The 12467-nt window shown below is 44.6% G+C and overlaps 1 protein-coding gene across 7 annotated transcripts in view; it reads left to right on the top strand.

Annotated features, from left to right (window-relative positions):
* The window catches only part of LOC147100377 (galactosylgalactosylxylosylprotein 3-beta-glucuronosyltransferase 1), a 233570-nt gene that overhangs the window by 135026 nt on the left and 86077 nt on the right, over positions 1–12467 (top strand). Inside the window, exon 2 of one of the 7 annotated variants that reach the window (XM_085968033.1) lies at positions 9290–9383. The exons of the other annotated variants lie outside the window; for them this stretch is intronic. The gene's annotated coding sequence lies outside the window, so the exon portion shown is untranslated. The remainder of the gene's footprint in view (positions 1–9289; positions 9384–12467) is intronic. 7 annotated transcript variants of the gene reach the window in all.

The following is a 12467-nucleotide window of genomic DNA, read 5'->3' on the forward strand; positions in this document are numbered from 1 at the left end:
TGACTATTGCGCCATCATTTGCTGCATTCACTTGACATCTCACGTCCAATCAGATACTGCACGTCCTTGCTTAACCGCTCCCCCAGCAGCCTCGCTGTAATGTGGCTAATTGAAAGCAGCAATTGACACCAGGAATGTCAAAAGTCGGCAATGTTTTAAATATAAAACCATCTGCACATGAAATAGGTAATATTTTTTGTGCATCTTTGGTGCATTTATGCTGCACGTTTAGTGTTGGAACAAAGTTAAAAATAGAGTCAGGCCCCAACCTGACTCTGGTAAGAAGTGGCATGATCGCCTCTGGAGACTATAATCTCACACCACTTTGGGTTGGCACTACGTGGAAGTTAAATACAAATGCGATGTCAAGCCTGCTTTACAAAATGCTCAGAGGTCCATTGGGTGTTTTAAAGCCATCTGATGTTAAGTTAAATATTTAGAGAGATGGAGTGCTAACTTCCGTACACACTACACATTTAAATCTTAACTGCTGGGCGAGGGATTCTCTGCATGTATGTGGGCACACGTACATTGTGCAAGGTAATTGGACTTCCAGTCAGGCAATATATATGTAGTCCTGCCTGCCTGAAGCCCATGCAGCAGCTACCAGTGGGAGGCCAGTTGCTGTACTATAAATGCAGCCCCAGTCAACATATCAGCACTAAAGCTTTGCAACAAACATCTCAGTTCCCTTCCCCTGAATTCTAATCTTTTTCTTGTCTGTGTGCTATGTGCATGCTTAAGGAGCAGATGATAATAGAATTTTTAGTGTGCTCAGTTTATAATAATTACTCTTGTCGAGCATAATCAACTTAGAAAAAAATAATTATGCGGAATAACCCAGCAGAGACTTTGATTAAAGTTGAAGCTAGCCGTGTGTTGATGTTTATAAGCCAGAGTCCGTCCTTATTGCTCTTTTTGGCAGCCATACAAAAAGCTTGTTCTGGCAAAGGGCAAGTTGGAGAATGGGTGCTTTTCTTGATTTAGTGAAGGACCCACATGCAATCTGTGTTAGGCGAGAGAGGCCATGGTATATCAGAGTGTCGTTATGAGAGTAGAGAGCATTCATTCTGCTCATGAGAACCCAAAGAATAATCTTTTCATAATCCAGTTCGTTCTGGTCATGATGTTGCGCTCAGAATATCACTGAAATTTGTGCTTTGAATTTCTAAATTAGATGCAATGTGTTCCTTTTCCAAAATGCTAACTGGATATGGGTGAGAAAATTCCCAATTCATTTTTCCCAATTTGGTGACTCCCTATACTAGGTTGGCCAAGGTCCTCATCATCATTGATTAGCTGGTATGATATGGATTATTGATTTTTTTAAAAGCTCATATATCTCTGGTTATAGGTCTAAGCATTGGCTGGCAAGAGTAATGTAGAGCAGCTTTTCTCCTGCCTTGCAGTTCTACAGATTTACGTGTACTTGTGACTTGGTTAGTTTACATAGAAACATAGAAACATAGAAGACAGGAGCAGCAGTAGGCCATTCGGCCCCTTGAGCCTGCTCTGCCATTTAATGAGATCATGGCTGATCATCCAAATTCAGTACCCTGTCCCTGCCTTCTTCCCATATCCCTTGATCCCTTTAGCCTTAAGAAATATATCTAACTCCTTCTTGAATATGTTTAATGAATTGGCCTCAACTGCCTTCTGTGGTAGAGAATTCCACAGGTTCACCACTCTCTGGGGGAAGAAATTCCTGCTCATCTCAGTCCTAAATGGCTTACCCCTTATAATTAGACTGTGAACATAAGTGTAGTGTCCGTGTGCAGATAAAGACACTGAAGACAGGAGTTGGTTCATAGATATTTACTAAGCAAGTCTGGGGGGGGGTTTCTAAAGGATATACACAATACACAGGCTTATATAGCCCAAGTGGCAATTACCGGCATTACGCACACCTGGGGCTCTTAAAGGCACATACACCATAATTGCTCTTAAAGGCACATACACCACAATTCCTCCCCTTCTAGCTAACTAGTACATCATATTTTAAGTAATTATTAATTACATGTTATATGCAAAATAATATACATTGCTGTATTAATTAATTATAAGTTAGTCTCTCAGGAGGCTTCCTGACTCGGTCCGGATAACGCCTCGGGGGTGTAGTAGTTTCTGGTGGTGTAGTAGGTTCTTCTGGCAAGGCTGATTCGGCTTGAAGGCCAGTGTCGGGTTCATCGGGCTCCAGTATCACCGGATCGGAGGTAGATATGGGTATCTCTACTTCATCGTTAGATGTATAGAGTGGTGGTGTAGGTTGTCCCTTTTCGGATGACTTGATGATTTGGTCAGCATGGCGCCTTATTATGCTGTCTCCGATGTCCACGGTATACATCAGTGGTCCTAATCGTGTGCAGATAGTTCCAGGCTGCCATTTCTCGGTACGGTAGTCCCGGGCCAAAACCGGTTGGCCTATCTGGAAGGCCCTAGTTGGCCTTTCATTCATGCCCTGAAACTGCCGGTTCTCCACGTCCCTTCGGATGTTGGGCTTGACCAAATCCAGCCGGCATCTTAGGTTTCTATTGTAGAACATCATGGCGGGAGTTTGGTTAGTAACCATATGCGTTGCATTCCTATATGCAAATAAGAAGTTATCCACCTTGTGCTGAAGTTTTATGTCTTCATTACCCATGGCCTTGATGGCCTTCTTGAAGGTCTGGACAAACCTTTCAGCCAATCCATTGGTGGCGGGATGGTATGGGGCGGACGTGTAGTGCTTTACCCCATTGTTCTTTAAGAACTTTCTGAATTCTTCGGACATAAATTGTGGTCCATTATCAGAACATATCTGCTCCGGCAGCCCATTCCTGGCAAATATGGTCCTTAATACTATGATGGTTTTTTCCGTGGTGGTGGAGGACATCTTTATTACCTCCGGCCACTTGGAGTGTGCATCAACTGCGATTAAGAACATTGAGTCCATAAATGGACCAGCAAAGTCGATGTGCACCCTTTGCCAGGGAGATGAGGGCCACTCCCATGGATGTAGAGGGGCCTGTGGCGGAGCATTTTGGACCTTCTGGCATCCTAGGCAGCTCTTGGTCATGTCTTCGATGTCTCCATCGATACCTGGCCACCATACAAACGCCCTAGCTAGGTTCTTCATTTTCACTCCACCCAGATGCCCCTCGTGAAGCTCCTTTAGCACTTTATCCTGGAGTTTGGGTGGAATCACCACTCTGGATTCACACATCAAGGTTCCTCGGCACACTGACAGCTGTTCTCTTCTTTGCGAGAATGCTGGCAACAGTGGTTCGCCATGTGCTGGCCATCCCTTCACTGTTAAATCGTAGACCCGTGAGAGAGTAGGGTCATTTCTTGTCTCCCTTTCAATGGCAGAATTTGTCACCGGTAGACATTCCACTATGGTAGAGTGGAATATCTCTACTGGGTCTACTGTATGTGCCTCTTCTATCGTTGGCAACGGTAGGCGTGATAAACCGTCAGCATTCCTATGCAGTTTTGACCCTTTGTATTCAATGTTGTATTGGTGTGCCCCTAGAAAAAGGGACCACCTCTGTAGTCTTTGTGCCGTCATAATGGGGACACCTTTTTTAGGGTTGAATATGGAGATGAGGGGTTGATGGTCAGTCAGCAAGGTAAATTTTTGTCCGTGTAGGTAATGGTTGAATTTCTTCACTCCCCATACCAGGCTGAGTGCTTCCCTGTCTATCTGGGCATAGTTACGCTCAGCTGAGTTCAATGAGCGTGACGCAAAAGCTATCGGCCGTTCCGAGCCATCAGGGAATCTATGGGACAATACCGCTCCTATGCCGTAAGGGGATGCATCGCACGCCAGTCTGATTGGTAGTGATGGGTTGTAATGAGCCAAAATTTTCTCGGATGTGATTAAGTCTTTACATGTATGGAAGGCACGTTTACAGTCTTCATTCCATTTCCAAATCACTCCTGTCTGTAGAAGATCATTAAGAGGGTGTAGAATAGTTGATAAGTTCGGTAAAAATTTATGATAGTAATTTATTAATCCCAGGAATGACCTTAATTGTGAAACATTTTCAGGTGCTGGGGCTTTTATAACTGCTTCAATTTTTTTCAGGTGACTTATGCAACCCTTCCTTATTAATTATGTGGCCACAATATGATATCTGATTTTGGAAAAATTCGCACTTGGGGCGATTTGCTCGTAGGCCCCGTTCTTTCAGCCTAGTGAGCACCTGCTCCAAATTGGCAAGGTGCTCGTTGTCGTTTTCTCCTGTTATAAGGATGTCGTCTAGGTAGCATTGAGTCCCCGGAATCCCTTGCAGGACTTGCTCCATAGCTCTTTGCCAGATAGCTGGAGCTGATGCTATTCCAAAAACCAGTCGATTGTACTGGTACAGGCCTTTGTGTGTGTTTATTGTGAGATACTTTTTAGAGGTCTCCTCAACCTCCATCTGTAGATATGCCTGTGCCAAGTCAATTTTTGTGAAACGTTTCCCTCCGGATAGTGAGGCGAAAATATCTTCTATCCTCGGAAGAGGATACTGTACCATGTGAAGGACCAGGTTTACAGTCACCTTAAAGTCCCCACAGATGCAAATTTTTTTCTGTTCCTCAGAGTTATTTTTCAATGTTTTTTTCATGACTGGAATGATGGGTGTTGCCCATTCACTCCAATCTATTTTGGATAATACACCTGCCTTTTCCAAATTCTTCAGCTCTGCCTCGACTCCCGGACGTATTGCGTATGGCACCGGTCTTGCCTTAAAAAATTTTGGAATTGCTGTATCTTCCACTTTTATTGAGGCGGTGATGCCTTTCAAGGTTCCTAGTTTCTCTTGAAACACTTCTTTGGCGTTGGCCAAGATGTCTTTTAATCGTTCAGGTATGATGTCATCATTGTTTTTTTCCTTACTGGTCACCGTCAGTGCCTGAATGGAGTGCCAGTCTAAACGTATCTTCCTTATCCATTCACGTCCCAACAACGGTGGACCACCATCTTGTAGAATGTATAAATACAACTTTTGTATTTCTTTGCCGTTGTATACCACAGAAACCCTGGTTCTGGACTCCCCCACCATCGGGAACATCCTTCCTGCATCTAGTCTGTCTAGTCCTGTTGGAATTTTATAGGTTTCAATGAGATCCCCTCTCATTCTTCTAAACTCTAGTGAATCTAAGCCCAATTGACCCAATCTCTCTTCATACGTCATTCCTGCCATCCCAGGTATCAGTCTGGTGAATCTTCGCTGCACTCCCTCCATGGCAAGAACATCCTTCCACAGATAAGGTGACAAAAACTGCACACAATACTCAAGGTGTGGTGTCACCAAGGCCCTGTACAACTGCAGCAAGACAGCCTTGCTCTTGTACTCGAATCCTCTCGCTATGAAGGCCAACATACCATTTGCCTTCTTAACCGCCTGCTGCACCTGCATGCTTACCTTCAGTGACTGGTATACAAGGTCTCGTTGCACTTCCCCTTTTCCCAATCTATTGCCGTTCAGGTAATAATCTGCCATCCTGTTTTTGCCACCAAAGTGGATAACCTCACATTTATCCACATTATACTGCATCTGCCCAATTACCAAACCTGTCCAAATCATACTGGAGTTTCTCTGCATCCTTCTAACAGCACACACACCCACCCAGCTTTGTGTCGTCTGCAAACTTGGAGATATTACATCTAGTTCCCTCGTCTAGATCATTAATATATATTGTGAATAGCTGGGGTCCTAGCACCGATCCCTGCGGTACCCCACTAGACACTGCCTGCCACTCGGAAAAAGACCCGTTTATTCCAACTCTTTGCTTCCTGTCTGCCAACCAGTTCTCTATCCAAGTCAGTACCTTACCCCCAATCCCATGTGCTTTAACTTTGCACGCTAATCTCTTATGCGAGACCTTATCGAAAGCCTTCTGAAAGTCCAAATACACCACATCCACTGGTTCTCCCTTATCTATTTTACCAGTTACATCCTCAAAAAATTCCAGTAGATTAGTCAAGCATGATTGACCTTTTGTAAATCCATGTTGACGTTGTCCGATCCTGTCACTGTTTTCCAAGTGCTCTGCTATTACATCTTTTATAATGGACTCTAGCATTTTCCCCACTATTGGTGTCAGGTTTACCAGTCTATAATTCCCTGTTTTCTCTCTACCACCTTTTTTAAATAGTGGGGTTACATTAGCTACCCTCCAATCATTGGGAACTGTTCCTGAGTCTATAGAATTTTGGAAGATGACCAGCAATGCATCTACTATTTCAAGGGCCACTTCCTTAAGTACCCTAGGATGTAGATGATCAGGCCCTGGGAATTTAGCGGACTTCAATCCCGTCAATTTCCCTAACACCATTTTCCTACAAATACTGATTTCATTCAGTTCCTCCATCTCATTAGATCCTATGTTCCCCGACATCTCTGGGAGGTTATTTGTGTCCTCCTTTGTGAAGACAGAAACAAAGTATCTATTTAATTGGTCTGCCATTTCTTTGTTCCCCATTATAAATTCCCCTGATTCTGACTGCAAGGGACCTATGCTTGACTTCACCAATCTTTTTCTCTTCACATATCTATAGAAGATTTCACAGTCAGTTTTTATGTTCCCTGAAAGCTTACTCTCATACTCTATTTTCCCCCTCTTACTTAATCCCTTTGTCCTCCTTTGCTGAATCCTAAACTGCTCCCAATCCTCAGGTTTGCTGCTTTTTCTGGCCAATTTATATGTCCTCCCCTTGGATCTTATGCTATCCCTAATTTCCCTTGTTAGCCATGGTTGAGCCACATTTTTTGTTTTATTTTTATGCCAGACAGGGATGAACAAATTCTGTAGTTCATCCATGTGATCTTTAAATGTTTGTCATTGCCTATCCACCATCAACCCTTTAAGTAATGTTCCCCAATCCATCCTAGCCAATTTGCACCTCATACCATTGTAGTTTCCTTTATTTAAATTCAGGACCCTAGTCTCTGAGTCAACTATTTCACTCTCCATATTAATGAAGAATTCTATCATATTATGATCACTCTTCCCCAAAGGGCCTCACACAACAAGATTGCTAATTAATCCTTTCTCATTACATAATACCCAGTCTAAAATGACCTGATCTCTAGTGGGTTCCTTGACATATTGGTCCAGGAAACCATCCCTTATACACTCTAGGAATTCCTCTTCCACATTATTGTTACTAATTTGGTTAGCCCAATCTATATGTAGATTAAAGCCACCCATGATAACTGCTTTGCCCTTATTGCACACATCTCTAATTTCCCATTTAATGCCATCCCCAACCTCAGCTTGGGGGTCTGTATACAACTCCCACTAATGTTTTCTGCCCCTTGGTATTTCTCAGCTCTACCCATACAGATTCCACATCATCAGAGCTAATATCCTTCCTTACTATTGTGTTAATCTCCTCTTTAGCCAGCAATGCTACCCCACCTCCTTTTCCTTTTTGCCTGTCCTTCCTGAATATTGAATACCCCTGGATGTTGAATTCCCAGCCTTGGTCACCCTGGAGCCATGTCTCCGTAATCCCAATTATATCTTATCCGTTTACATCTATTTGCGTAGCTAATTCATCCACCTTATTACGAATGCTCCTCGCATTAAGACACAAAGCCTTCAGGCTTGTTTTTTTAACACTCTCAGTCCTTTTAGAATTATTATTTATTGTGGCCCTGTTTGATTTACACCCTTGATTTCTCTGCCTTCCACTTTTGCGTTTCTCCTTCCTGTCTTTTGCTTCTATCCTTGCTTCCCTTTCCTCTGTCTCCCTGCACAGCTTCCTAACCCCTTGCCATTTTAGTTTAAACCTTCCCCAACAGCACGAGCAAACACACCCCCTAGGATTTATGGATTTAAAGTTGTCAGAGCCTGAGCTCTACAGAGTGACCAATATCTATTTGGTAGAATCATCAAGCTCATGGTGCACGTTGCAAATTTTGGAAGAAGCTGATACAGACAATTTTACATGATCGGTGACAGATATAAAGTGACCAAATGTAATTGGAGCAACTGACTAACCATTATTCAATATGCCTGTTAGATTATGTGTAACAAGGGCCATGGTGCAACTCAACCAATATCGATCATATACAAGCCAGGCTATATACACAATAACTTTATCCAGGAAATAAAACAAGCAATGCTGCAAATACAGAACAAGTCCGGCAACATCAATAAAGAGAAAAGGTGCTGGGTCCCTTATTGTTTATGATCTACATAAATGATTTGGATGAAAATGTAAAAGGTATGATCAGTAAGTTCGCAGATGACACGAAAATTGGTGGGGTGGTAAATTGCGAGGAGGAAAGCCTCCGGCTACAGGACGATATAAACGGGTTGGTCAGATGGGCGGAAAAGTGGCAAATGGAATTTAACCCTGAAAAGTGCGAGGTGATGCATTTTGGACGGACAAATAAGGCAAGGGAATACACAATGAGTGGTAGGACCCTAGGAAGTACAGAGGGTCAGAGGGACCTTGGTGTACATGTACATAGATCCCTGAAGGCAGCGGAGCAGGTAGATAAGGTGGTTAAAAAGGCATATGGGATACTTGCCTTCATTAGCCGAGGCATAGAATATAAGAGCAGGGAGGTTATGATGGAGCTGTACAAAACGCTGGTGAGGCCACAGCTGGAGTACTGTGTGCAGTTCTGGTCGCCTCACTATAGGAAGGATGTGATTGCTTTGGAGAGGGTGCAGAGAAGATTCACCAGGATGTTACCTGGGATGGAGCGCCTCAGCTATGAAGAGAGGCTGGACAGGCTGGAGTTGTTTTCCTTGGAGCAGAGAAGGCTGAGGGGGGACCTGATTGAGGTGTACAAAATAATGAGGGGCATAGATAGGGTAGATAAAGAGGAACTTTTCCCCTTAGTGGGGGGGTCAATAACAAGGGGGCATAGATTCAGGGTAAGGGGCAGGAGATTTAGAGGGGATTTGAGGAGGAACTTTTTCACCCAGAGGGTGGTTGGAATGTGGAACTCAATGCCTGAAAGGGTGGTGGAGGCAGGAACCCTCACAATATTCAAGAAGCATTTGGATGAGCACTTGAAATGCCATTGCATACAAGGCTATGGACCAAACGCTGGAAAATGGGATTAGACTGGACAGGGATGGATGGGCGGCGCAGACACGATGGGCCGAAGGGCCTCTTTCTGTGCTGTAAAACTCTATGACTCTATGACTATGACTCTATGACAGGTTAACATTTCACGTATAAATCCTTTGTCAAATCTGCCGAAGCATCTGTATGAAAACTGTTAACTTGCCTTTTGTCTTCACAGATGCTGGCACACCTGCTGTGCATTTACAGTGTTTCCTGCTTTTATTTCAGATTTCCAGCATTTACAGTTTTTGTTTATCCAGGGGAATTGGTTGAAAAAACTACAAGAGCATATTGTGGGCTGTTCTGATGCAGTGCCTTAAAAGTAGGTTCCTGAAGTAAAGAAAATTTTAGGCCTATTTTAAAATGAATCGTGACTTGATTGTGGTTTAATTAAATAGCAATGAATCAATGGGACTTGCTTTCTAATGAAAGCATAAAGATGAAGTTTCCAATGGGCTGTTGCAGGAACTAGACTCTCTTTTTATGACAGCTCTGTTCATTACTTTTATCTTGTCATTAATTATTCAGGATTATATAGTGTCACAGATGGCATAGAGTAATGTGGTCATGTTCCTCACTGGTAATAATATGCATTAGATACCATCACACCTCTCCATTGGTCATCAGCATGCAGAATATTAACAACATGCGATGATGTCTACTTCAATACTTGCTGCAAGACCAGTTAAGACTGGATTAAACTGTTTTTAGATGTTTTTTTCGCTCAGTGGGTCTAACATAAAGTCACGCTCAGCACCTCACCAGATGTTAGTGACTGGGAAAGGAAGAGCTTATCAGAAAAGGTATTAGATATCGACCTCATTTACAATTTGAATCTATTAAATTTTGATAGCAATCCATGCCTTTATGCGATTTTGATTTTTCTAATATGCAAGTACCAAATGCGTTCCTCTCATAGGCAGTGTTTAGTCCACTCTCTCAGATATGACCCGACATATTTAATCACCTCAGGAAAGACTGTCCCTCGAATCTGACCCCTGACTATTCCCCCATCATTTGCTGCATTCACTTGATATCTCACGTCCAATCAGATATTGCACATCCTTGCTTAACTCCTTTGGTCCCCAAAATAAACGTGTTCCAAGTTACTCTGCTGGTCATTTTCATTACACTGTTCTTGCTTACCGTAGTTCCATTTATGTCAGTTAAAGACTACCTGAGCAATAAAGATGGAAAAGGAAATGGAAGTAAATAGTGAATTCTGTAACCGGTTTCTGCGGTGGCCAATTTCCTGTAGGCCCTGCCGTAATCGGCAATTATTGTAAGTGTTATCGCCCTGCCCGTAGCGAGGACGCAAACCCCCTTACTACAAGTTCTGGATGATAGGGATTACTGAGGAGAGATTGGAACACAGACAGCGTTTTCAGGCTCACCCGTACAGTGTTTATTAAGGTTGACAAAACCACTCCATTCGCATACAGTATGAGTGGTGTGAACACAACAGTACAGTTTAAAACAGTACAACCCTGACTAGTCCAACAAGCCCCTGCCGTGCTGACTTACCATGGCCTAAAAACACCCTCCCGTGAACTAAACTATCACAGGACCCTTCCAACGCTAAACCCCCTCTGCTTTGGTAGGAACATACAGGCACCCCCTCACACAGCTAAGTGATCTTGTGGGTGTGCAGGCTTGGCAATGCTCACCTAATGGTTTAGATCGCGTTGCGATCTCCCAGCCAATTTAACTTAACGAGCTCATCTTCATCAGAAACAATGAATCGCCAGCCTCGTTATTCATGACTTGGGAGTGGGCTTCAGGCCATTGTTCCCAAGGACAGTCCGTTACCATGCCAATGCAACCTCCTTCGTCAGCTACCTTCAGCTTGAGTGTTTTTCCACAGCTTCCCCCCCAAACAGCCTGCCCAGTTTTTAATAAGGGTACAGGAAACTTTTGTTTAACCGGAGGTTAAATGTCCGGAAAGCTCTATCTACCGGCAAAATTCAGGAGCCGTTTCCTATAAGTTTTTTTACTTCTCGTTGCTTTTTTTTTCCAGTCAGGCTCTGCAAAGTCTAGCTGAAGCTGTTGCTTAGCTACAGAGACTCTTTTAAGCTGCGGCCAACTGTTTTGAAACTGTTGCTGAGCAATAGGTTTTGTTGATTCACACGGAGCTCAAAAGCTCCGTATGTTTTAACATTAGCGCTGGTTTCTACGGCAGTTTTGATGGTACGGCACCAGCTCGGTCCCGTCAGTGCCAGATACCAGAAAGTTTCCTGTATATGTCCATAATCTAAAAATCCATGGAGTCTGTGCTGACTGCTACAGGCCCCCCTTTGATATTTCAACTTTTCCCAAACAGAAATATCATCAAAAGTTCTGTCGTCTTCTGCTGCGGGAGGCACACTGTATATCCCAACCAAACCGTACATCAAATTTTTCCCCAGGGTCCTGTATCTCACACTTTATAAAACAAATCACATCACAGTTACAGGTTTATACACAGACAGTCAACTCCGGGCTATTCTTTAATCAAAGCTTGCCACCAGTTTCGGAGTGTTTTACTTCGCTTTCTGCATGGGGGAATCTCGAGATTCAGTCCGATGTCCCACCATGGCGGAGAAACCAGGGCCTAGAAATTCACTGGCCTTAGCGCCGCTTTTGAGGCGCTAGAGGGCCTAGCGCCGAAGTTATGGCCAGTTTAGAAATTGACAGGGGCCCTAAATCGGCGTTAGGCCGGTAGCGCTGCGCCGGCACCGATGACGTCATCGGTGTGCGCAGCGTCCCGGTTGCCATGGTAACCCGCCCGAACTCGGAAATTGAGTTGCGGCCGCCTCGCCCGTGGCAGCCGCAAGCAACGTTCTGGCAGAGGTGCCTTACAGAACTTTGCGCCGGCGCATTAAAGGCCCCGCGGCGGCCGGCCGCTTTCCCGCCGGCCGCCTGGCCGCAGCTCCCTCCCCGGACTTCCCCCCGCCCCCCCCCCGGAACAGAAGCAAGCCCGGCACTTGTCCGAGGTGCCGGGCTCATTTTTAAAAAGATTATCGCGGGCCGCGGCCGGGTGCAGGCAGCTCCTCCTTAACGGAAGGAGGAGGCCTGCACTTCCCGAGCCTGCCGCACCGCAGCGGGCGCCGCAGCGCCGGAATAGCGCCGCAATGCGGCGCGTGGCGCCAGTTTTGAGGCGCTGAGACCCCTCAGTAGCGCCGGCAGCCGTTTGGGCGCGGCGCTACTGAATTTTTGGCGCGCGCAGGGGGACTTAGCGCCGGCACTAACTTCCGGCGCTAAAGCCCTCGCTGCGCCAAAACCGAATTTCTAGGCCCAGTTCTTTTATCTCACCCCCTGTTTCCCTGTTCCGTTGCTCGAGGGTATAGAAATGCTTTTGGGAGAGTTCAACTTCCTTTATTAATTTTGTAAGGTGTTCGGGCAGAGGAGGAATTTCATACCCGAACCG

This window comes from Somniosus microcephalus, chromosome 26 (genome assembly GCF_052327205.1).
Source record: "Somniosus microcephalus isolate GS21.2 chromosome 26, FLI_Smic_1.0, whole genome shotgun sequence".
Classification (NCBI taxonomy): Eukaryota; Metazoa; Chordata; class Chondrichthyes; order Squaliformes; family Somniosidae; genus Somniosus; species Somniosus microcephalus.